This window comes from Suricata suricatta, chromosome 3 (genome assembly GCF_006229205.1).
Source record: "Suricata suricatta isolate VVHF042 chromosome 3, meerkat_22Aug2017_6uvM2_HiC, whole genome shotgun sequence".
In the NCBI taxonomy this organism is placed as follows: Eukaryota; Metazoa; Chordata; class Mammalia; order Carnivora; family Herpestidae; genus Suricata; species Suricata suricatta.
Genome location: NC_043702.1, coordinates 54,092,899 through 54,119,661, shown reverse-complemented (window position 1 = coordinate 54,119,661; position 26,763 = coordinate 54,092,899).

The window sequence follows — 26,763 nt, the reverse complement described above, 5'->3', positions numbered from 1 at the left end:
GAGAGAGTGAGTCAAGCTCAAATACACAAATTGATGATCTCACCAAGGGTATCCATCAAGGATATCCTACTAGAGAACGGGCATGGGATATATATATTCTGCTTCCACCCACAAAGTAATTACAATTATAATTACATTACCTGTAATTATAAACATAATTAATTATATTCCTGCAGTGCTTTAGAGCTTACAAAGTACATTCACATACATTAATTATTTAACCTCATCAGTACCCTGTGAGGCAGGCATACCAGAAAACCCACAGAACAATACCAAGGACTTCTCACTGAGCCCAGATCTGTTACTTCCCAGTGGCCAGATCATTCTTTCTCGCTTATGATTATCTCCTTAAAGAAAGCTTATACTGAAAGTGAGAAAATAACCTCATCTCTAGAGGCAGTGGTATTTCTGAATGGTTGGTCAAGGAACTTCTGGACCACCACAGATGGTTTTCAGAGAAGGAATGAGCCAGAATTTGTGGTAGGGGTACCAGTCACAACGCCCTCAAGTCCCTGATTTGGCCCAGGTCTGCAGGATCACATGGCTTGCCCTGAGCCTCAGTCCATGTTTTCATGCAGAAGAGTCACTCACAAAATGACATACTCTGGGAGCTAGGCTAGCAGATATTTCTTTGCATCTAGGATGTGCACGTTGATGGGAGAGAGCCCAGATTCTGCAGCAGCTTATGGCCAATGGGAAGGAACTGTCATCATGACACCATGCAGTTCAGTCTTTACGTTTCACAGATTAGGAATTGAATTGTACATTCCTCTGCCTGCCTTCAAGGTTCTTCCCCACACCTATCTGTTGAAATCCAGCCCGATACCTCTCTCTAGATGTCTTTTCTACATGCCTTAATAACCAATTCACTCACCCTTCCCCAGGCAGGCCACTATTTGCTCTTCTTATTTGCAGGGCTCTCTACCCTGCCCTTTCTTCAAGTCCCAGGCCAGGTCTCCTCCAGAAGGAAGGGAAGGTAAATTTGGGCCCTTCCCTTGAGAACCTAATCTCCTTGGAGAAGGAATTTGTACTCAAATAAGTAACATAGAAGTTGTAAGTTGTAAAACAGTGCTGCTCAAAATATGGACCTCAGAGCAACCAGATTAATACCTGGGAACTTGATAGAAATGTGAATCCTTGGGGGAATGCCTGGGTGGCTCAGTCAGTTAAGCATCCAACGTTGGCTCAGGCCTTGATCTTGTGGGTCACAAGTTCAAGCCCCTCATCAGCTTCTGAGCTGACAGCTCAGAATCTGAAGCCTGCTTCATATCCTGTGTCTCCCTCTTTCTCTGCCTTTCCCCTACTCATGCTCTCTCTCTTTCTCAAAAATATGTAAGACATTAAAAAAAATTTTTTTAAAGAAATGTGAAATCCTGGGCTCTACTCTGGACCTACTGAATTAAAAATTGAGCCCAGCAATTAGAGTTTTAACAAGCCCTCCAAATGAATGTCCATTAAAGTTTGAGAACCCCTGCCTTAAAAGAAAAGACTTGGAACAAAATCAGAAGATGAAATAATTTACATCCTTTTAAGACAGGATTCAGGCACCTGGAGGGGGTGGAGGGCATTCCTAAGGCAAAATCAGTAGAAACAGAGGCCTGATCCAAGATGTGGTCTGGAAGCAGCAAGGATTTCCAGATGGCCGGCATTGAGGATGTCTAGAGAGCTACTGGTAGGCAATATCCAAATAATGACAGTAATAATAACAGCATTTATTGAGCCCTTATTATGTGCCATATAGATTTCTAAGTGCCTTTATTTCCAGACATTCTCTCATTCTGTTCTCACAACAATCCTACTGAGTAGAAACGTATTTTTAGGTGATCTCCAGTTATACATGAAGATACGCAGGTTTGGGAAAAGTAACTAAACCACCCCAGTCACACAGCTTGGATTTGAATTTCCACAATAATGAGGCTATAGGTTGAGTTTTGAACTAGGTGGCAGCAAGATTACAACTTGACCTTGGGCTATTTGGGAGCCATATCAAGATGGTCCTGTCACAAACAAAACAGCAGCAAGGAGACCAGCTAGGTGGCCATGATTCAGGAGAGAGAGGAAAGAGACTGAGGATTAGATTTGGGGCAATGGGAATGAAAAGGAAGGGGCAGATCTGAGGAGCAGGACTTGACAAGGGACAAGATGGAAGGGGCAAAGGGGAGGCTGGAGTTAAAAACTGTCATGGGAGCTTAGTCTAGGAGGAGGCTGGAGCCATTAACCAAAGAAGAGAACAACTGAAACAATAAACATATCATCCTTTTCATATTGTGTTTTATTACAAAATACCTATATACCAGATACTGTTCTAAGAGTTTTACATAGATCAGGTCATTTAATTTTTACAACAATCTTAAGAGATAGTATTATTCTTCCCAATTTATAGATGAGGAAACCAAGACACAGAGAGTTTGAGTAGCTTACCCAGGACCACACAGTATAGCCCACTTCTTATCCTACCCTCCCTATAAAATAGCACCGGTATCTTCTCAGTCATTGGGATATTTGTTTCTCAGAAGAATTCATATAGTTTAGTTCCAAACTTGGAGGAAAACAGAATGTAGCCAAGTAAAGCAGCAGGTTAATTAATCCAGTAGTTCTGAACCTTCTCCTTGCACCAGAATCACCTGTGGAATATTCCAGGGCTGGAGATGCATACCCAGGCATCACAATCCAGTTGGTCTGGGGAGAAACCAGTGCAGTATTTGTTGTTTGTGTGTGGTTTAAAGCTCCCCCAAGTGTTTAATGTGCATGCAGCACTGACACTATTGAATCAGCCAGTTGACAAGCATATATTGCTTGCCTACTGGTGGTAGGTGTTATCTCCACGGAGTGGTAGACTCCAAGGGAGATCAAAATGCAGCACCAACCCTAAGAGTTAAAATCTTCCAGGACCTGCATGAGACCAAGAAAGAAGATAAACACAATTCTGAAGAACAGAGCAGACGGGGTGAATACACCCAAGGACCCAGAATTAATCCTTGGAGCCTGCTAGGAGAATCAGGGAGGACCCAAGAAGGACAGTGTTTATACTAAATAAAGCAGATAAGGAAACCCTCAGAGACTGCTGTGTAAAGTTATGCTTCCCCTTCAGAGGTCAACTGGCATAGGTCAATTTGTCATGTTCTACCTCCTTTTTCCCCAAGAGGAGCTCTGAATGGTTTATGTATCCAGACCTGGGTCAGGTCCTGGCGCCTACACCACTGTTTCTGGGGCGCGTCTTTTTCTTTCTTCTTGGCCAATGGGAAAAGAAGGAAAACATTCAGCAGCTGCTAGATTCCAGAGTCTTTATTTGAACTTCCCTGGACCAGGCAGGTTCATGGTATTTATGGCTTAAAAGAATTTCCATCTGTAAGTTTATCTTCTTGTTAAAAATCAACCATCCCCCAACCCAAAACAACCAAAAACAATAAATCAAGACTCAAGTAAAAAGTAAAGACTTATCTCTACAAATAGGAATCCCTATGTTTACTAACATACTTCTTTTTTTTGTTAGTATCAGGCATCATAGGAAGTTAAGTGATTGGCAGGTGGGAGTGAACTTCCCTTCAACTACACAGAAGGCATAGAAATGAGACCAGATGATGTCCAAGCTAAGGGAAGAAAAGCGAGCTAACATTTCCCCATGAATTCCAAGGCCTCATCAAAGCTTTCCCTCTCCCAAATGACGCACACTGGGGTTGTTGTTATTCTAACTAACTCTACCAATCCATTACTATCCTCTCCAACCTGGTTCCTTTCTCTTTCACAGAAACAATGGTGTCAGAACAAGCAAGTTCCTTTCTGAATTACATGGATGTGTAGTTTTATCACTGTCATGAAGGGAATGACAGCAGAGTTTGGTGACAGCCAACTGATACAATAAGCTACTACTATCTTTTCAAAATGTAAAAATGATACTATTTAATGCCTATGACACCAATATCTCCTCTTCCAAGAGGACTCTATGCACCACTTGTCCACATCTAGGCTCAAATCCAATATCAATTATGAGCCCAGACAATGGTCCTTCCACCCTACCACCCAAGTCGCTCCCACTCCCAACCCACATTGTATCACACGAGTTGGGAGTGTCCTTTTCCTGCTGTTTAAGGTCAGTGTCATTCATAGATACAACAGAAAGAGCCCTTGTAAGTAGAAGGCCAATAACTACCAAATATGTCTACTGATCAAGTTGTTGCATTGAAATGCTTTCTTTCTGATCAATTTCTGAAGAATCCGTGGCAATTTCTTTTCATTTGGAGAAATTGGGGAGGATTGCTCATCCTTCAGAATATCATTTAACATGCACATAATCTTTGAAATATTGGTTCCCCATCTTTAGCCACTTTCTATCTATTCCCCACAATATAGCAAATTTCTGATAATATATAATAGTAATAATGCATGTACACAATGTAGAATTTAAAACCTACAAATCATGTTCATGGAAATTATTTATTCTCAAACACAATTTCACTTAGGCAGACTGGCCCCTAACCAACCTCCCGGTATTTGTAGTTGCCCTTCCTAGGAGCTCTCTTGGCATTGTCTGTGGTGTAGGGCAAGGTAAAAGCTGGGAGGAGAGAAATGAGCCATTATCACCAAAAGTTTCTTCCAGAGGAAGCCAAGCATTTGCTCAGGATTTCTTTTTCCCAAAGGGAAAGACACATTGCTTGGGTCCTCCTGCATGCAAAGGGAAATCTGTAAGATTCTTTTCCCCTGAAAAAGTTTTCTCTCCCATGGACCCTTTTTTTGAGAAATTTGAAAGATACAAAAAAGTGAAACTCTTACATTCATACTTTCCAGAGCTAACAACTGTTAACATCTGATAGTACTTTCCTCCAGTTTTTGTTTTTGTAAGAAATACTGTTTGAGATTCCAGACTCTATCCCCTTGAACCAGTTCACCTCCTCATGCAAAGTAAACCACCTGCATAAGTTGGGTGTGGATCCTTCCCATGCCATGACTGTTGCATGGGGGTGGCTGCGTGGCTCAGTCAGTTGAGCACCTGACTCTTGATTTTGGTTCGGGTTATGATCCCAGGGTTGTGGGATTGAGCACCGCATTGGGCTCTGTGCTAACAGTGCAAAGTTGCCCCTCCCCCATGTGCACACACACACACACACACACACACACTCTCTCTCTCTCTCAAAATAAATAAACTTAATATATATATTTATACACTTATGCATTCCACAAGCAATATAGTATTACTTTCTATATGTGTTTTGTTATTTAAATTTTTAATGTTTATTTATTTTTGAGTGAGAGAGAGCGAGCAAGAGAGAGAGAGTGATCAGGGGAGGTGCTGAGAGAGACTGAGACACAGCAGGCTCCAGGCTCTGAGCTGTCTGCACAGAGCCCAACGCGGGGGCTTCAACCCACCAATGGCAAGTCCAAGTCAGAGGCTTAACCAACGGAGCCACCCAGGTGCTCCCATGTGTTTTGTTATTTACATAAATGGCATCATTCTTTATATTTTCTGCAATTTGCTTTTCTTTAATTTAACTTTAGATTTTTGGCGATCTATCCATGTTGAAGTATGTAGCTCTAATTAACCCCTTTTTATTATGTATATATCACATTTTTAAATCCACTACTGATAGATATTTGGTTCTTTCCAGTTTTCCACTATTTTCTACAAACACTTATAAATGTCCTTTTGTACACACATATAAGAGTTTTCAGAGGAAATATACTCAGTAGTAGAATCTATGGGTGTATGGTATGCACAATTTATATTTTACTTATGTCTTGCCAAAGACTCTCAAAATGACCATTCTGGTTTACATTCCCACCAGCAGAAGGTGAGGGGACTATTTCCTCCACCTGCAGTACATGATGTTATTGGACATTTAATATTTTTCCAATTTAGTGGTTTAAAAATAATATCTAAGTACTGGTTTTCTTTCTCATTTCCATTACTTTTCGTAAGTTTGACTATCTTTACAGGTTTATTGGCAATAACAGTTTTCTTTTATCATATCCTTTGCTTGTTTTTTCTATTATATTATTTGTATTTTATTTCCAGTTTGTAAGGATCCTACATGTTCCCTGCATAGTAATCTTTTGCATATTATATACATTACAAATAAATCTTGTGTTCTTATTTTTAAATTGGTAATATATTCACAGGGCAAAATGTAAAGAGTTACAAGAGTACACAGTGAAAACCTCTCTTCTATCATATCTATTTTCGCCTCTCCCATTCAGTTTGCCTTCTTGGAGAAAACTAATGTGCTATTATAGTAATTCCAAAAGTCCTATGAATAGGCAAAAAAAATAATTTATATTTCCACGACAGTAACATTAGTTCTGCATCTTGCTTTTTTCACTTAAAGATTATTCTCTATTAATTTAAACTTCCTTTTTTCTTTTTTTTTCTTTCTTTACAAGGCTGCAGAGTTTTCCTTTGTATCAATGGGTCAGGATTTATTTAACCATTTTCCTGGTGATTGACATTTAGGTGACTCTGAATCTTTTGTTATTGAAAACTATGCTTCAGTGACCTTTTTATACATATATTATTTCATACAAGGACAAATGCCAATAGGGTAAATCCTCAGAAGTGGGAATACTAGTTAAAGCTAAGTGTTTTTTTCTGAAATCAAAAACACAAGAAATGACAGGTGTTGGAAAAGATGTGGAGAAAAAAGAGCCCTCTTGCACTGTTGGTGGGAATGCAAACTGGTGCAGCTACTCTGGAAAACAGTACGGAGGTTCCTCAAAAAGTTAAAAATAGAGCTACCCTATGATCCAGCACTCACACTACTAGGTATGTACCCAAAGAATACAACAACATGAACTCAAAGGGATATATGCCTTGTGTTTATTGCAGCGTTATTTACAATTGCCCAGATGTGGAAGCAGCCCAGTTGTTAATGATAAAATGGAATATTATTCAGCCATTAAAAAGAATGAAATCTTGCCATTTGTAACAACATGGATGGAGCTACAGAGTGTAATGCTAAGAGAAATAAGTCAGAGAAAGACAAATACCAAATGATTTCATTCATATGTGGAATTTAATAAACAAAACAAATGAGCAAATTGGAAAGTGAGAGAGAGAAAGAGAGAATCCCAAGCAGGCTCCACACTGTCAGCACAGAACTCAACGTGGGGCTCAAACTCACTATTTACATTTTAGGTACTTAATCCATCTGGAATTTATATTTGTGTGTGAAAGAATATAGAAGTCTCATTTTATTTTTTTCCCATGTGGGTGGGCCCATTTGCCCTTCCTTCATTGATTTGCAGTGTAATCTCTGACATCAACTACATCTTAGCATATACATGGCTCCATTTTCAGCCTGTCCTGTTTGATTGATCTCTTCATCTGACCTATTCCAATATCACACTATTTTAATGACGACAGCTTTGTAATATGTCAGGCCATTGTTAGGACAAGTTTTTTCTATTATTTTTAAGTTTGTTTGTTTCTTTCTTTCTTTCTCTTAAGGGAGGGGGGAAAGGGACAGACAGATTGAGAGAGAGAAAATCCCAAGCAGGCTCCACACTGTCAGCACAGAGCTCAATGTGGGGTTCAAATTCACAAACCATGAGATCCTGACCTGAGCCAAAATCAAGAGTCTTAACCGACTTAGCTACCCAGGCAGCCCTCACATTTTTTGATGTGCAATAAAATCAGGCTAATCAGAGCCCTCATACATCTACAATAACAAAGCTTTGATTTTGGAGGAAAAAAACGTCTTACAGGCTGTTGGAGTTGAGGTGGAGGTCCAGGTTGCACTAATAGATAAAATTTCAACTCTAGGTTTATTTTGTTTAGAAAGGTTTCATGTAGTTCTTTTGCAAGCACAGTATTTTCACAATATCTCTGGGATCACAGTGGATTTGTCCTGTCTTCAGCTATCCACCTGTGTGGGCAGGGAGAAAAGGAGTGAGAAAGTCTATGAATCCAGGAGGTTGATGAGGTTAAACATATAAATATTTGGCTTTCAGATTAAAAATTAGAGACCCCAGAAGTAGGTCAGGCCACAAGTCACAGAACTCTTATTTTCTGTCCCACCAACTACTAAATTTAGTAGATTTCAATGCCTCAGAGAAACACTAACTGACTGATCATGATTAATTCATCAGACACCTACCTCTGGACAGGCTTGAAATGGTGGGAGGGATGGCAATAGTGAATGTACTGATCAGCAATCAAGTGAGAAAGGAGTGTTCTTGCTGCAGGAAAAGAACATGTAGAGCCCAAGAAATACACCTGTCTCATATCCTCAGGACTGATTAAGGGAACAACTTCTACTCTGCTTTGATGTGAACACCACTCCACAAACGCGAGGCTTTGAAGACTTCTGCCCACCTTCCTAAGGCTGACTAAATAATGTTTTCATGGTAAAGCATGAAACCATGGAAGCATGATTCTACAGATTCAGAATCAAAGGACATACACTCGATAAAAATTAACTCGGAGCACAGTAGAGCAATTAAGATGTGGTTTTTGGATGCTGTGGAGAGGAAAAGATCTGGTTGAGTTTTCTAGTCTCTGATTTGGTGAAGCCCAAAAGATAATGGCAATTTTATAGCCAAGATAGGTAAAAGGGATGCTTTCTTTAGAGATTAAAGAAGAAGAGTAAAAGTAGGAAATCAACTGTTATATTCTATACATGATATATAGCAAAGACCAAGTGATTCACTACCATAGAGAAACAGGACTTTTGCTTGGGAATAAGACCAAAGAATAGGACTCTTTCATTAACCCAAAAAATATTTACTGCTCCCTACTAATACTAAGAAATTCATAGTGAACAAGACATACGTGTGCCATCTTCCATGGTATTTCCATTCTAGAGCTGAAAAGGCAAACAAAAAGTCAAAATTAAACGGCAAGCTATAATGATTGATAAGAAGGAAACAACGGTCTCAGATAGAAGCCAAATGCAGGAGACCCGTGTTCCATAGCAGGTCAAGGAAGGCTTATCTGAGACCACTTATGCTAAGACAAGAGGGAGGCAAAGAGGCTGGCAAAGCGAAGACTAAGAGGAGGAAATTCCTGGCAGGTGAATGGGTCCTGAAATGGGGAGAGAGTTGGCATAGTCAAGTTCTGAAAGGGAAGCAGTGAGACAGCATGAAAAAGTCCATGAGGAGAGCAGGTGTAGGAGGTGCGTTAGAGACAGGCCCTGGACAGGTGGGCAAGGGTACCTCAATTCGAATTTTATCCTAAAAGCAGCAGAAAGCCTTGGGTGTTTCTTAAGCAGGAAAATGACACATCTGGTTTACATGTTTCCCAAATCTATCTGCTCTATGGATAACAGATGAGAGTGCAGACGTTTAAGCGAGAAGAGATGATGGACTAAGGTGGAAAATGGAGAGGCCAGAAAAATGGACTGACTGAACGTGGGAGTGGATTCAACAAGGCTTGTTGGCAGACTGTATGGGGAAGGTGAGGAAAAGGACGGACTCCAAAACAACTTTTACATTCTTCATTTCAGTGGCTGGGTGGATGAAAGTGCTTTTTACCAATTTGGCCATATGGGAAAGACTGGGTGAGGGAGGGCATAAATTGGAGGTAGAAATTAAGTGTTCCATTTAAATTTTGATTTTGAAACTCAGAGGAGAATTTGAGCTGAAGATAAAAATTTGGGCATATGAAAGATACTGAACATTAGAAGAAATGAGATCATTTAAGGAGAGAGTATGGATGTGCATAAGAAGAGAGACCAGATCCAAAGCCTGAGAAGCATCAATACTCAAGGTGAGAAAAACGGTGAGACTCACACAATGGCACATGAAGGAGGACAAACAGTTGAGTGTACTGTTATGGTAATCAGGAGAGCAGTCAAGAAGGATGGAAGGATTAAGGAGTACGTGCCTGGGATTCTAGCTTTTAGCAGCCAGTTTCTCAGAAGGCACCTGCTCCTCCAGGTGGCCTGTGTACCAGGAGTTCAGGGATTTACTGCTCAAAAGGATTTGTCGGCCAGAGGACTATTGCTGCCCACCTGGGGGTTAATGACTTTGAGGCAAACTCTGATAGAGTCCATCATGGGTGATCAGGAACTTAGTACTTCATCTCTGCATCACTCTCCCCTCTCCTTGTTGGCTGCCGTAATTTCTGACCTTCTAGCTCTTGTATTTTATGCTAGCATAAAATTTTCAGTATGGCTGAAAAATGGCAATACATTTTTAAAGGAAAATTTACCCTCATCTATTAAAATTGAAAATATTCAAACACTCTGACCTGGTATTTTTTTTTTACCTTTGTGCATCTCATAAGGACTAAGATAAATGTTCAAGAATGTCCTGATTTGTGGTATGGTTTGCAATAGCAAAAAATGGGAACAATTTAAAAGTCCATTCACAGGGAGGACCTAGCAATACAGTTGAATGTTATATAGCCATTGGGGGGAAAATGTAGTCTTTCTAGATGTGCTGACATGGAAAGGTAACTATGATATACCGTACTTCCCCATGTACTTCCCTCTCCTTGCCTTCTAACAGAGCCCCAGCTTTGTTCTGGCAGCCCCTCCCAGAGGCAGCCCATGTGACTCAGGCATTAGCCAATCTATGCCTTCACCTAGAAACTCTAAATGTGAAGATTCTCTTCCAATCTGTTCTCAACTCAGTAGCCAGAGATATTTAGAAAAACCCAACTAATGTCACCTTCTTCTCATTGCCTTTGGAAGAAAGACCAAAATCTGTACAAAAGTCTACGAGGCCTTGTGGTGTCTAACCATTGACTGACCACACATCATCCCTCCCCTGCTTATTCTCTGGGCTCCAGCCTCATTGGCCTCCTTTCCGTTCCTTGAATCACAATGTTACTTCTGCCACAAGACCTTTGAATCAGATGTTCTCTCTGCCATCATCCTTCAGAGACCTCAGATGTCACCTTCTCAAGGAAGCCTTCCTGACCTTCCAAGCTGGATTAGATCCATCTGTTTTTAAGTTCAAAAACATTGTGTACCTTTCCCTCTTAGCCGTTTCTGTGATGTAGAGTCATGCATTAACAGGGTGATTATTTGATACAGTTATCTCCCTCCTTTGGCTTTAAGACCATTGTCCCTGTCTTGCCCCAAATTTTATGAGTATCATCTACATAGTACCTGGTCATAGTAGGCACTTCACAAATGTTTATCAAATGGGTGAACCTGGAATACACACATAGTAGGAGCTCCACTGATAATCATTCAGTCAAACTATGTTGGAGATGGGGATTTTAATTAGTTCTGTCATTTTTCATCAGTTCAACTAAAGTGAGTTTAAGATTTAAACATAATATATTCCTCCTTCCTCCATCTAATCCATCAGTAAATCCCATCAACTCTACCTACAAAACACATCCCGAGATCCTCTCATCTCCACCACCACCATCCTTCCTCTCTTTTGCTAAATTTTCCTATTCTCACATTTAAAATATTCTCCATAGTTTGACTTTTGATTCTTCTCCCTCTCTTAGAAATACCCTGCCCCATAACCCAAGAGTTGAGTTATGGTTAATTCTTGTTTTCCCTTTGGCCTATCAGCCAAGTTGTCACCTCAGCCTTCTGAGACTTCTTTGTAACATTTCTTAGGTTCAACACTTTTCCATTTTCCTTTCAGGGCCTCTCTGTTGTTAGCTATAATAACACAAACTCTCCTTACTTTTGTAAATGTCTCTTTCCATTCCAAAAACTCAGAATTACAAGATAGGATTAGAAGTATCCATTGAGGTAATCTCTTCAACCTTCTCAACTTTTTAGATGAGAAAACTGAATCCCAAAGGCAATCCCGTGATTTGATCAATACCTGAGTTAGGCATTTGCTCTAGAGATCTGACCAGCTCTGCCTTAACACTGTCTTCTTCTTTGTTTCCAAAATGTTCTCCCCACCTTGGCTGTTGTGTCTTCTTCAAATAGAAATAATCCTAACCTTCTCCTACTCAAAAAACAAACAAAACAAAACAACCTTAGGGGCTTCTAATGTTTCAGTGAAATTGAGAACTCTACCCACTGATTCAGGATACACTGCTCACAAATTTAAACTCCAATTCTCCAGCCTATACCTAGCACTCAGATGTTCCTAAGCTGATACCTGTTAGCCTCAAAGAACAGAAGGGAAATCAACAGAAGCAAGTTATTGAAAGACAAGTTTCACATCAACATAAAGAAGAATTTTCTAATTGTTAAAATTGCTCTCTAATGGGACGGGTTCTCTTGGGAAATGTGAGTTTCCTCTGAGATAGCCTCAGTATTTAAGAACAGGCTAGATATATAACAAACATATAACACACATCTCCTCTTGTGGAGATGAGCAGGGCACGTGGGCAAGATTTTGTCAAAGTAATTACAACTCCCTTCCAAAGTCCAGAATCCTTCCCATGTTAACTTGCCCCAGGGCTCCTTTTCACATACAAACAACTTTTAGCTATTCTCCATAAGGCCCCACACTTTCCAATACTTCTATGCCTTTGCTTATGCTGTTCTTGCTGTCTGAAATGTCTCTTTCAACCATCTCCATGAAGCCAATTTAAATGTCATCTCTTCTACGACATCTTTGCAGATATTTCCAACTGGATCTGTCTGTCTGTCTCTCTTTCTTAGCATAGAATCATATAATTATTATCTCCAAGGGGGATTAGATGGAATGTTAATGGACATCTGGTCCAAATACCTAGGATTCTGTTCCCTTGCAGTCCTCTCTGCCAGGGAGTCTTTCCACAGCTACTTAATTCCACGTATTCTTCCTTTGTTTACACTTTTTACTCTGTTAAAGAGCCTCTGGTATCCCCACCTCAAATACATGTCCCTTAGCCCTGCAGTTAAAAGTTTCTTTTTTTTTTTAACTTTCAAAGAAAATAAATTTATTTCTTTAAAAATAATTTTTAAACATTTATTTATCTATTTGTTTATTTATTTTTATAATAGTTTATTGTCAAATTGGTTTCCATATAACACCCAGTGCTTCTCCCCACAAGTGCCCCCCACCATGACCACCGGACTTTCCCAGCAGAGAAGTCCCTCCACTAAGATCAGACAACGCTCTGAGCCTTCACCGTGTTTCCTGACCTTCTTCCCTGTTGACTCAGGCCAGCCTCTCAACCCCAAAAATTTCCCTTTTCTTCTGTGCTAGAAAATGTATTATACTTACCTCCAGAAAGACTGTCTTACCTAAGAAAGCTGTTTAAAAAAAATTTTTTTTAATATTTTTATTTTATTTTTGTGTAAGAGAGACACAGAGCATGAGCCGGGGAGGAGCAGAGAGAGAGGGAGACACAGAATCCGAAGCAGGCTCCAGGCTCTGAGCTATCAGCACAGAGCCTGTCACGGGGCTTGAACTCATGAACTGCGATATAATGACCTGCACTGAAGTCGGATGCTTAACTGACTGAGCCACCCAGGCACCCCAGGCTGCTGTTTTTAAATTTGAAATCTCCTGATTACTTAGCAATATAGAAATCAAACATCTGGCTTTATACCAACAGTAAGTTCTTTTCTAGATATTATTAGTATTGATATCTTCTCTCCTCATTGGGAATATGACCCACCTCATATTTCCTTTGCCCACTCCCACCCATTCAACTTTTAGAGACAATAAACACTTATTGATGTTCATTAAACATGTCATATTTATACAACAGCCATCTTATCAAACAATAGCCCAAACTATGTTTTGTTCTGAGAAGCAAAGCCAGATAGAGAATTATGTTTAAAATGTATTGGAAAGGGGAGACCAAGAGGAGAAATTGAATACTAGCAGTGAAACAAAGAGGTAATAAACCCTTAATAGTTTCCTAAAAGAGCAGGCATGATTGCTTTAATTGAAGCAGAAAGACATGAACACCGGAGATGTGCTCATTTAACACCAGGAAGATGAATTAGAAAAGCCGCCCCAAATATTTTTTTCCCTGAGTGATGTATTATGTGATGAAAAGCTTGTAATACGTTATGGTTGTCCCTTTGACATAGGATTTAACCCATTCGTGTGGTGTTTGGATTTCTTGGTTTGTTTCTGTCTGCCTTTGGCCATTAGAAAGGAGACTGAACTGAGAACAGAAATGGGACCTTATAAGGGCTTGACGTGCAGGGTGAAGTCTTTCTGCAGATTTATGCTGAGGATTTACAGTAGCTTAAGAAGAATTGCAAAACCAACGAGTACAATATGAAAGCTACTCCTTAGAGACAGATCACTCTGAAGGCTGGCTGCAAGTGGTCTCCGTGCCTAAGCTTCCAAGCCAAATGACGGCAGATGGATATATTGCTAGAAATTGGAGATGTGGCGTTTCACTCTTTCAGATGTTTCCAGGAAGGAAATTTTGACCGCAGGAAAATCTTTAGAACAGAACCAAGCCACCTTTGTAGACTTTCACCCTGGCCCGGGCCCAGTGCCTACCTGGGCCATCAGAGGGAAGGAGCTTCTAACATAGCCTCAGTGAGTTCAGGTCAGGAATTTAAAGACAGGTCCTCTCTCTATGCCCTTTGTGTCCTGTTAGCCAAGAGAACCCATGGGCAAGCTCTTCAAGGCAATTAGCATTGCTGACAAAGCTACCAGCTTGCATACTGTCTTTCACAATAAAAATATTTAAAAACTTTTAACAGAACACATGGTTTCTTCCCTTCGGTGCTATGCTGCTAGCTCATTAAAAAAAAAGAAAGAAAAGTGTATTATGACCTCTAAATGTTTTTCTGCCGTGTTTGCATAGAGCCAACCCAGCTACATCTCATATTTGGCAAGTTTAATGAGTTTCTTCTCCTATCTCTCTTTTCCATCATTAAGATAATTCTTGAAACATTTAAGCAAGAGTGGGCTCAGCCCAATACTCATAAACCTCACTTTCCTCTGCCTTCTGGGTCACGCTGACCCAGTCTTAGGTAACCATTCTGGCTGGATCCTATTAGCTATTGAACACTCATCTAATGGTATTCTGGTCTATGTAACATCTTTCTCCAGATTACCGATGATTGTGACATGTGGGGGAGCATAAAAAACCAGGGTACAATAGAAGAAGAGTGTACACTCTGCTTCCTTTCAACCCATTATGCTCATGCCACAGACCTAGATCTGGACTAGCTGGGAAATATTTCCTGACTGCTGCCCTAGTCTACAAAATCTATTACTATTCTTTTGCTGAGTTTGGAATAAATGCCTCCTTGCATTTGTTGGCCTTTGAATTTCATCAGTGGGGATTAGCCTTAGCATTCTCTTTTATGTCTACTAATGAAATGATCTCACTGCCTATTCTATATCGAGAGTTCATCCTCACATGATTCCACACAACTCCTTCCCTTGGTCTCCTTGCCCCAGGTTACAGTCTTAGAAGGAACATGTAGCAGATTTCAAATGAGAAGCTATTTCTTTTCCATGGCCTCTTTTCCCAGCCATTTGGCAAAATGCATAGCCTACCTTTCCCTCTAGGGTTGTTCCTTTAGAGAAATGTATATGGAATTAATAATAACATTCCTCACCATCAGGCTTGGAGAGGTGTGGTGGGACACAAAGTGCCTGATTCAGGCTTTCCCACAAAATCTGAGAAATGAATCTAGAGAGTTCTGTTATTCTTTAACAGATGTCTTTGAAAGGAAAAAGATGGAGAAAGAGCAGATGCTCTGGGTCCACCTAGCAAAGTTGATCCTTCAGTCAGGTGTGAAGCCAGACAGACCCATAGCAGAGCAGACATGGCATAACATCTCGATCTAAAATTTCACCCCAAGAACTGACACACTGGGTGTTTCCTTTCTTAAACATTGGCTTCGAAGCGGGTGTTCCAATAGCTTATGGGACTCTACAACTCAGACCAGGAATCTGATTTTTGTCTAAAGTTAGGAGCTCTACTGAGGAAGAAGAGAAGATCACTGTAAGCCAGGTTACAATATTCTCCTGATCTAGCATAAAATCCTCAAAAACACTATAGAATTTCAATCCACTTAGGGTTGAAATGACAAGCTTTAAACTCCCAAAGATTTAACTGAGGTAAAAGCAAGTTAGCTTATTTAAAACCTTTTCTTATTAACACCAATAACAATTAGTTACAAACATTTATTCTGATTTATGGATGCCTGCTCAGCATCAACTTCACAGACCCACCCCCCCCCAATTATTCAGCGATATAGTGGCATATTCATTTTGCTCAGAGGAGTCAAGACTTTTCTAATTTCCTGTATAGTCACCTTCAGCTCTCTGTATATCTTCCTAGTTTAAATTACCACCAGGCCTGAAACATATTTGCCTGATTTTGAAAGCAGCAGGAGGTGCTTTTTGAAGTTTCTGAAATGCATACCCATGCATACACGCATATGTGTGCACGAACACACACAGAGGACACTCAGTCCACAAGCAATGTGATAAGATCCTTTTTGCACAAAAGTTTTCCGAGGACTTGATATCACTCAGATGTGCAAAACTTCTGCCCCCCCCTTTTATTTTAATGATCTATCACAATTAGAAGTGTTTCTTATTTATAACAGGATTTTTGCAACAACAAAGAAATGTGGGATAAGTGATGACCAAAATGACTTCAGAAGTCAGTGCAGAACATTATTTTCTGCTATTAGTCCCTACCAATGTCAAGTGCAAAATTTAAATTAACAACACTTCCCTTATTGGAATGACTTCAGCACTTTTGCTGCCTTCCATTGATTTCTATTTACTTTGGCAGCCACAGGCAAGAAGAACATATTTCTGTGCCTGATGAAGCAACCTAAGACTTCACAAGGGTATATAGATGCAAATGTCACGATGAAATGTTGCTGCTAGCTTATTCTAAGAATTAACATAATATAGGAGGAACACTATTTATGTAGTGTTCCTGCAGGCCTTAACTTCCCGTTAGTGTTGTGTTAGAGCAGTCTCCAGCTATATTTCTCCTATTAACAACAGGTCTATAGTACTTTAACCTAGCAGTAAATATGATGTCAAAGCCATTTTAAAACTAAACAGCCTACCTGCAAATATGTCATATGCCAGATATTCCCAACCAGAGGTAACCTTGACCCCATGTTAGCTCTTGGGAAAGAAGCTGATGCTTCTGGAGTGTCATTAAGTTACCTTTGGTGATTGGTGTATATCAAGGGTTGTTCCTCATTAGAAATACCAATAATAAGTATTTCTAGGGTCCAAGTGGGCTTCAGAAGGCATAAAAATCTACAGAAGGGTCAAAATAAGCCTTGGACTCATTGTCCAGGTGTCTTTTTTTTTTCCTCTGAGGCTGTTAGCCTCAGGTTTCTTAGAGCTGAAATGCAATAGAATCAAAACAATTGGAAGATTCTCCTTTTTCTCTTTCATACCTTATCACCTGCGATAAAAATCCAGTCACATAATGGCATATTCAACTCCTCTACCAAACGTAACGAGACAGTCATGTGAATCACCACGTTTTTCTTGAGCCCTGCCTACCATATCCTGGCATTTCAAATGTTTGTCAACAGTGAGTGGCCTCCCCCGGCTTTATCAATAATATAGAACTAAATAAAGTTGAAGCTAAATGTTTCAAAAGTGAGATCACCCATAAAGGACTAAAGAAGACATTTTCTCACTCTGCTTTTAAATGAAAAAAGACTTGGTTGATCCAATGTCAGCTCAATCCCGTTTTCTAGAACTGGAGGTGATACCAGGAAGTCGCCCTGGTGCAAGGAAAGAGTCCCCAGGGGACGCACAGGAGCCTGGTTGAAAGCTCATGTGAAGAGGGGTGTGTGTTGATAGCTCATTCTGCCTCAACTCAGCCAGAGCACTTGAACTAACACTCACTCTGGCATGGGTTGGGGGAGGTACTAAGTCCTTTAATGACCCCAGAGAGTCCAGACTTCTGTTTTATGTCTTACTGCTATTATTGGGAGAGCAGGCAGGTAAATCAAAGCAGCTGTGGGACCACATGCACATTAACCACGATGTGTTGCCCCTTCAGATCCTACCTGCGCAGGCACCCACCATAGCAGACCTGGGTTTAAATCCAGTTCTCTGAGACATTGTGTAGAAATGCCCTTTCCAGCAATTCTGAGCTATTTCTGAATGGTGCTATGCATTTACTCATCACCTCTTTGAAACATGGGCTAATGATATTCACAGAAAAAAGTTAACCAGTACCTTATGGAAGTGGAAGATTCCTGATGAGAAAGTTTCTACAGTTTCTCACAGTGTCTCCTGCCATTTTGTTACATAACAACACTAATGGTCTAACCCAAGCAACCGCACTAGTTGTTTGTCAGTGGCCATTATTCATTCAGGGCCTTCCTCACCTTTACTCACTCTTAGTCATTCAACAAACATGTCCTGACTCATACATGCCGGGTGCTGGGAATAAGCTATGAGCAATTCTGACAGGGTTTAAATTGGCTTCTAAGTCAAGAGATAATCACTGTGAAGTGGGGTGAGTGGCAGGAAATGAGAGCAAAAGCTGTGTTCACAACGACCATGGTGGCCCTCAGACCATCTAATAGAGCCCCTCTTCCCTCGGCAAAGCCAGCTTTAAAGGGGCAAAGAGGACTCTTGAACAACTTTGGTTAAAAATCAATGTCTAGCATTTGAGGCCCAGACTTGATTTCTATCTACATCTTTGAACGTTTTCCAGGTTAAAAAGATAAATTTAAATGTGAACTCCCACCACCTTAGAATAGAAGCAAAGACTGGATTTTTGTGAGGTCCTGTATCCAGTGACCAATTTCTTTATAAGTTAAATTTCTAAAACTTATTGAGAGGTAGTATTGGGGGATTTGAAATGTATTTAGCCATCAAATGGATGGAGTTGTGTTTCATGTTATTTGTTCAGCACTTCTTCCGGCCTCACTGCGTACCAGAGACTGCTCTAAGCACTACTAGTTCTAACCTGTTACAGCCTCATTGGAACCTACAAGAGAGCTGCTGTTCGTATCTCCATTTATAGATGAGGAAACTAAGCGACTTGAGAAGTTAAGTGACTTCCACACGGTCACACGGCAGGTGGGAGTAGCAACTTCCACACAATCCATTCTAAGCTGTCTGGCTATCTGTCAGGGAACTCTCTGAGAATGACAGTCTGAAGAGCCCATCCTCAACCCTCAGGCTCCTCCTCCTTTGCTGCCTACTGAAAGTGCCCTACCTTGGATGCTATGTCCAGGAAAAATAATCCGCTCAATGCCAGGGGACACAGGAGACCTTCAGTGCCGACCCCTGCAGACTTGTGTTGCCAGGGAAGGAAGACACAAAATAGAGTCCAGCCCTGTGGCTCCGGATCCTAGACTTTCGAAAGGATAATCTTATACTAAGAGAATCTCAGAGAAAACAAAGTCTAATAATAAAAGCTCTCAGAGATGCCAGGCAGAACCTTCTCCCACAAGATCTGCAAGAGCTTGTGCTCCAGGGCTCAAGGGCTGGGCGACGGGACAGACAGAGCAGGCAGGAGGTGGCAGGGGCAGCTGGGCTCAGACCGATCTTGGCAGTCAAATGCTAGGGCTTTTTGGACCCTAGTGCCCTCCTTGCCCCACACGGCACAGAGGTTTTCACTTGGAAGGGGCAAGCATTGGTATCTTTCCCCCAAATCTAGATAGAATGTGTAACCTTGACAATGTCAGAGTGACAGACACCATCAGTCTAATTCCAAGCATTTCCTAGAGAACTGCCCTGGCACATAGGCAGTAGGCATTTGAAATCTTTCACCACAAAATCAAAAATTTGCAGTTAACAGAACAGAATTAACACATGGTCAAAACTATTTTCAAAAGTCCGAGTGAGTTCCCCAACACTGGAAGCATTCAAGCATCACGTGGCCCAGATGCTATAACGGGAATTCATACATCTAGGTGGTTCAGCTGGATGGTATCAATAGTATCCAAATCTAGACATGCACCAATATGTAGCGAATTTGGACAAAGGACCTATTGCCAGGCTTGATGCCATATGGTCAGATTCATTAGGTCTGGAATGGGACGTAAGGAGTCCGCAATTTTCAAAAAAAATTGCAGCTGTTTTAGTGCCCACTACCCCCAGCCCAGGATTGGGAATCTCTGCACAGGGTAACTTCTGTGGCTCCTCTATAATGGGGAGGCTGTGATCTCTTGCCGAGCGATGGGCCTCACCCACCACATATTTACAGGTAGAAAAATGTCAGTGTAGATTGCTTGTCACTGGGGAATGGTTTTTACCCCCACACAATGCGGTGGTTTGCATATTTGCTGATGTTTCCCCCCAAAAGCACGTGGGAATGAATCATTATTGAAACAATTTACTTTCAGTTAGTGCATGAATGCCTTCCCATGATGCTCTGATGCTTTGTTTGTCCTCCTATAAAAATTATTTATGACCCAAGTGTGATCTTTTAAATCAGAATACTTATTCCTGAAATCAAAGCTCTCGCATGCTAATGCAAGTAGAAACCTTGATAATTTTTCAAAGCCACGTTGAATATTCAAAAGCTGGAACTGAAGGAAAGGAGTTAACATTAATTAATATTTGAAGCAGTAAAATAAAAGCAACAGTGAAGCTAATTTTGCAGGACAATTAATCATGAGTCTTGCTAATTACACAAGGGATTTGGCAAATGATTTTTTTCTCAGGTAGCAAAGTAAAACTGATAATCCTCTACCCATCAAAATCATTGGCTTCTCACCAATGTCCCCAGCAAGAGCAATTAGTGGGAACAGTAGAGCCCTGGTAATTGCATGTCAAGAGAGGAGAATTTGAGGATTTTAATTGCTCTAAATAAAGACCACTTGCTCATATGTACACCTGATTGTCCAAAACAACTCTGCAAGCTGGAGGGAGCATGACACCACTTCCAGGTGCTCACATAAAAATAACTCGGTGAAAGCAGTGTGTTCCCAGCAACCCATGCAGTTTCTGGAAAAAAATATCAATATGCCTTCACATTCCGAACTGCAGTGTCATCACTGGAATATAAGAACTACAAAAAAAAATCGCCCACTTGGGAAAATGTCCATATTCTTTATATTTGCCAAATATTTATTGCTGACATTTTTTTGAGGAACTTTAACTATCTACAAGGTGCCAAGGGCTTCAAATTTACTGAATTTTAGGATCACCAATAAAATGTTTTTAACAAGACATCTCAAGAGGGCATAAAATTAAAAATTACCATATTCATGAGTGTAAGCCTCTAAGATTGCAATGCTATAAACTGGATGTTTATAATTTGCTTGTGGCTTTCTTAATTAAAAACTGGTAATTAGAAACTCAAGTACTATTTTTATACTTCATCTTCTACACTTTCCATGCTACTGTTACTTTTCAGTTTAATATATGTACACATGGATGCACACAATTGCAAATGATCAATAATATTTAACTGTGTGTCTAAAACCTAAATGATGATGGATACATTTAAATATTGCTTTCCAAGAGATTATTATTCCAATGGCCATGTCGTGGCTTAAACATTTAGTTTAAACAAGACAGCTACCATTTCTTGCTCTTCCAAACATGCATCATTTACTCTCATTTTTAAGGCGGATTGCTGACTTGCCGTCCAAGCAGCACGGGTATCTATTGTCTGCATGCCTTGCTTTGCATCTTTAAGTGCACCATATTGAGGTGCTAAACCACCACACACTTCCTGCTCTTAGCTTTGTTGGCTGGGCATTAAGCTTGGAGCGGTAACCTTAGCTTGCCGCCATATCTTCTTTGCACGTCCAAAATTGCACGTGGTTTACTGCACCAGAACTACTTAAGAGCAGCGCGGGAGGGCTGCTTCCTTCGCTGAATTACCAGCAGATCACAGGTGTGTCTCTGGCTCCCGGAGGTGATTCAGGTAAAAGCACTAGGACGGTGATTTAAACGGCTAGAAGCTTCACCCAGGAAGGCCGTCCTCATGGTCCTATCATTTTGTAGACAGTGCTCACAAATGGCAAATTATTTACTCAGCCTCCTTAAGTGATTGCTTTGGGTTGTTATGATGTTTTAAAACAGAAACCTTTGAAGATGGCTGTTTTCCTGTCAAGACACAACCATGCTGTTATCTTAAATTAGAAGTCCTTCTTCAGGTCATATGTCAAATATATGTATCTCATGAGACCTTAATCTAACCTCCACTTTTTTACATTCAGACATCAATTTGGAACCAAAGAGGATCTAAATTGGAATAATTGTTATTTACTTAGAAGTATTTTACTGAGACACAAAGAACATGCTGTTTGGTTTTGTAGGAAGATTTTTCGGAAAGTCTGGAATGGATAACAAAGAAAAGAAAGCTGTGAGTGAAGCAAAGCTTACTGGGTAAAAGAGTCTGATGGCTGTGTCTCAGGAGGCTCTAAAAAGTCTGATTTGAGTTACAAGATGATTATCTACGAAACGCATAGTTTTTACAGATCAAGATTACAAGTACATATTATTATGCTACATTTCTAAAGAGCAAGAGGGGTGAAATGCAGAATTCTCTAACTTTCTTCCTGGGGTTCCTGAAGTTCTTTGAGCAGCATTTAGAATCCTCACAGTTTATTTCCTGGGCTGTCTGGCGTTAACACCAGGGGATTGCTAAAGTGCTATTTATATTGCTGCTCATTACTGGGCAGGAGACAGACAAGGAAGCTTTTTGATCAAAATGTGTAATTTCCCAACATTAAATGTTTATAAAAGGGTGTTACAGTAATAAGGGGTTAGGTGTGCCAGAAGTTTCCAAATCAAGGGCCAAACCATTTCAGAATGAATTTGGCGTAAGTATTCTTAGATTCCAGCTACCCATTAAGGGAACAGAGTAGAGCTTGGCTTGATCTTTGCCCCACACCACCCAAGGACCTTTTGAGGCATTTCTTGACTATAGCATCTGCGGGCATATTGGTGATTTTTAACATCATGGCCAACTTCCACTGTAACAAAGCAAATCTATTATACTGGCCCTTTGATGGAGTTTATGGTGTCACATCAATTAAATGAAGCAGAGAGACAGTGAGCGAACTTCTCATCACCCATCATTTGGGAAAAGAATAAACTTTCTGCACCCATATCAGTTGGGATCAAAGAAAAAAATATATACAAGTAAAAGAAGAAGAAGAAGAAGAAGAAGAAGAAGAAGAAGAAGAAGAAGAAGAAGAAGAAGAAGAAAAGAAAGAAAGAAAAGGAAAGGAGAACAATAGCATCAAAAAATAATGAAGCTGAACAACCCAGGGTCAGTCACTTACACTTCTGGGTTTCAGTTGCCTCCTTTGGTTTTACACCAGATCAAGGGTCCTTAATCTGAATCCCCTGAATCCCCTAGGGAGATCCACTGACGGTCTTCATGATACTCATGAATCCCATGAAATCCCAGACCAAATGTTGTATGTTTGCACCTATACATATTTTCAGGGTTCAGCTTTAGAGCTTTTACGAGATTCCCCAAAAAGATCATAATCCAGATAAAGATAAAATCTACTGGAATAAATGGTTGCTCAGGCCTCATGCAGTTCTAGTTTTTTATAGCAAGGGACTATTTGATAATCCTGTTTCTAAATGAAGCCACTCCAAAAAGAATTTCTCTTGTCCAAAGGAGCCTAGAGCTCAAGATCTTGTTTTAGTTGTAGAGTTTCATATCATTGCCTTCCCTGTAGTCTGCACATATCTAGAAATTTGAGATCCCTCAGCAAACACTTGACAAGACTTCACTTTAGTCTTTGGTGTCTATTGCTCCTTCAATGGCACAGTACTTCACTGAGCTGTTTTAATAGCCAGGAAGGAAGAAACAGATGAATACTTTCCTCCATTGTTGGACCTTGAGCATCTTGATGGCCTGAGTAGTAACAGATCTTGTGAGTCAATAATACCGATAGGGTTGGTGAGTTGGCTGACGTTAGCTATATTGTTATTATAACAACATTGTAAATTTTGTTTGTCTAATCAGTTGTTAGAAATTAACCATTACTGTGGTCTCCACATTGGACAGTCTTGCTATGTTCTTTCTATGCCCTTAAGGTTTCTTCAACCAGTATGCCGTCATAGACTTCAAAATGACTGTTAACACCAACACGACCTGTGTCCATAATAAAAAATAAAGGGAGAGGCACATGGGGACTTCAGTTGGTTAAACAGCTGACTCTTGATTTGGGCTCAGGTCATGATCTCAGGGTTCATGAGATCGAGCCCCATGTTGGGCTCTGTGCTGACAGCCTGGAGCCTATTTGGGATTTTCTCTCTCTCTCTGTCTCTTTCTCTATGCCCCTCCCCCACTCTCTTGCTCTCTCAAAAAGAAAGAAAGAAAGAAAGAAAGAAAGAAAGAAAGAAAGAAAGAAAGAAAGAAAGGAAGGAAGGAAGAAAGAAAGAAAGAAAATGGTTTTTAAAAAAATAAAGAGGAAATTCAAGAAGCTGGAAAAAAATGATGGAATTGGTGGATGGATGGGCATCTGGGACTCACTGGAACTAACCCTTCAAACATCCAATGGCATGAAATGAATGCACATGCCATGGATTACTCAAAATAACTAGAGAGTCTAAGGGTGTTTGTTCTAACGTAACAGAAGTAGCATTTGAAGGGGAGTCAAGGCAGCCAAACAGAAGCAGGTATTAAAAAAAAAAAAACACTTGGATTCTTAAATGGTAGGTTCTAATTTTTGAAATGTAAACATGGAAGTGTCCATCTCTTGTATTGTAAATTGGAGAGGTGACTTAAATGGCCCTTTTCAGCATTACCATCCAGTAAGTAAACTGCTAAAGTCAATAAAGAAGACATTGCTCTTGGGTATGAAAGATAAGGAAATAGGTGATGAGCAGATGGTAACATGAGAAGTCATGGCAGGAGGACAGGGACACACAGGACACAGGAAGGTACTGGGGGAGCATGGGAACTGCGTGGTCTTCCCACCTCTCATTCTGTACTCTTGCAACTCCGTGACTAGTCAGGGCTGGCCATGGTCAGCATGCGATCGGGTATTCAAGAAGAGCTTAGGTATTGCAGGGAAGACTTGTCATCTAGTATAGAGATTACTGACCTCCAATCCAAGTGGGCTAGTCCACCCAGCATGAAGTGGATACAAAGTGACTCTTATTGTGCAAAACTTTGCCTGCTGACCCAAAGGAAATAAAGCTATCTTCTTTTAAAATAGTTGGTCTCCAAGATAAGTTCCCAACAGAGAGAGAAATACACTGTGAGTACTAAGGCAAAGACAGCCCCTTCTGTAAGCTAAGGAGTGGTGGGTCAATGAGCAGGGTTAGGCTCTGGTCACTGGGGACTGAGAAGTGCCTCAGGCCACCCACAAGGAACCAGGCCTGTGTTACCCACGGCCTTCTCTTCCCACCCACCAGACGATTTTCCAAGGGCTGTGAGCAAAAGTCCGATTGCCTTTAGAGTCACTATGGCCTGCATTTAAAGGAAAACACAGTTTGTTCACAGACCCAGACAATGATTAAGGGGAAAAAGAAGAAACCATGATTACAAGGAGAACCCTGCTGGTCCAGCCTTCTTTGTCTCTTCATTTCCCAAAGGTTTCATCTCCACAGTCAAGAAACCCCCTCCATAGGCAGTAAGGCAGGTCAGCCTGAGCCGAGCCATCATCCTCCCGGACCATTATTCACTCCCCTTCCGTCCGCCCCTTGAACAACACATCCATGCCTTCTCCTTTCCTATGTCAACCCGTCCTTTTGGGGAGCTCTTGTTTTAGAAACAGCTGTTTCATGTTTCTACCCATATTTCTGGTTCTGTTCTCCTTGATGTTTTCAAACAAGCTGTTGGCCTGTGTTCAAATGGGGAGCACTTAGAAGGCGTGGCGCAAGAGAAGAGCAATGGCACTTAGGGCACCGAGAAGAGGTGGCCAAACAGCCACACCCTCGGGGAGGTCTGCCAGCACCCTAGGAGGCCACGACTCCAAGAGGAACCCAGCCATTGCTGCTTGGCAGAGTGCCAGGTCAGGATCTAATAACACTAATACTCTCTCTTCCCCTCCCAGACTGTGAAACTGGTCAAGATTCCTCAACATGTGAAGTGTAATTCTTCATTACTAATATGGAAGAAACAGAGAAACAAGTTGTTTCCTGATATAAAAGATACATTTTCAGGGCGCCTGGGTGGCTCAGTCAGTTGAGCATCTGACTTAGGCTCTCAGGTCATGATCTCGCAGTTCATATGTTCAAGTCCCAACTCTGGGCTGTCTGGTGTCAGCACAGAGCCTGCTTCTTCGTCTCTCTCTGTCTCTCTCTCTGCCCCTCCCCTGCTCTCTCTCTCAAAAATAAATAAACATTTTTAAAAATTAAAATAAAAAAAGATACATTTTCTTTCTCCTTTTTGGCTTTCTAAATGTTGGATTACATTTTCGAGTGTTTCCACCTCACTCTGCCAGAGACTATGTGGTCAGTGAAGTCTTTATTCAAGCATTTAAAATAGTGCAGTTTAAACAAACTTGCATCCTAGGAGCTGTATATGCAATTAGTCAAAAAAAACCCCACAACAAACCAATGTCTTTTTAAAGGATAAGGTGGCTTGCAAGAATCACAAAGCATTTTGTAATTACATTTTGAGATGGGATAGATAGATAGATAGATAGATAGATAGATAGATAGATAGATAAAGATAGATAGATGGCTAACACCAGAATTTTCCTTAGGGAGTAAATTATCTTTGTTTACAAAAATACCTTGACAAGATTTGAGGGGCGATGATTGACCCCAGCGGATCCAGGGTTGTCAGGAGCTACGGTAGCAAAAAGAGGTAAAATTGCTCTTCAGAGGGAGGAAGAGAGACGAGAAAGGAAACCAGGGGACAGGGAAGTGGAGGACGACATGAGATGGGGACTTGAAGACTGAGTCACTGGTAAAAATAAAACCGCCCGTGGTGGTGGGAGGCATGGAGGACTCTTAAAAAGGAAATGAATAAATTTAACTTGAAGTTGTTCACTTTGCTGTGATGTAAATCCCTCCCGTGTCCCCAAAAGTCTCAGGTTAAGTGTACTGAACAGTCAT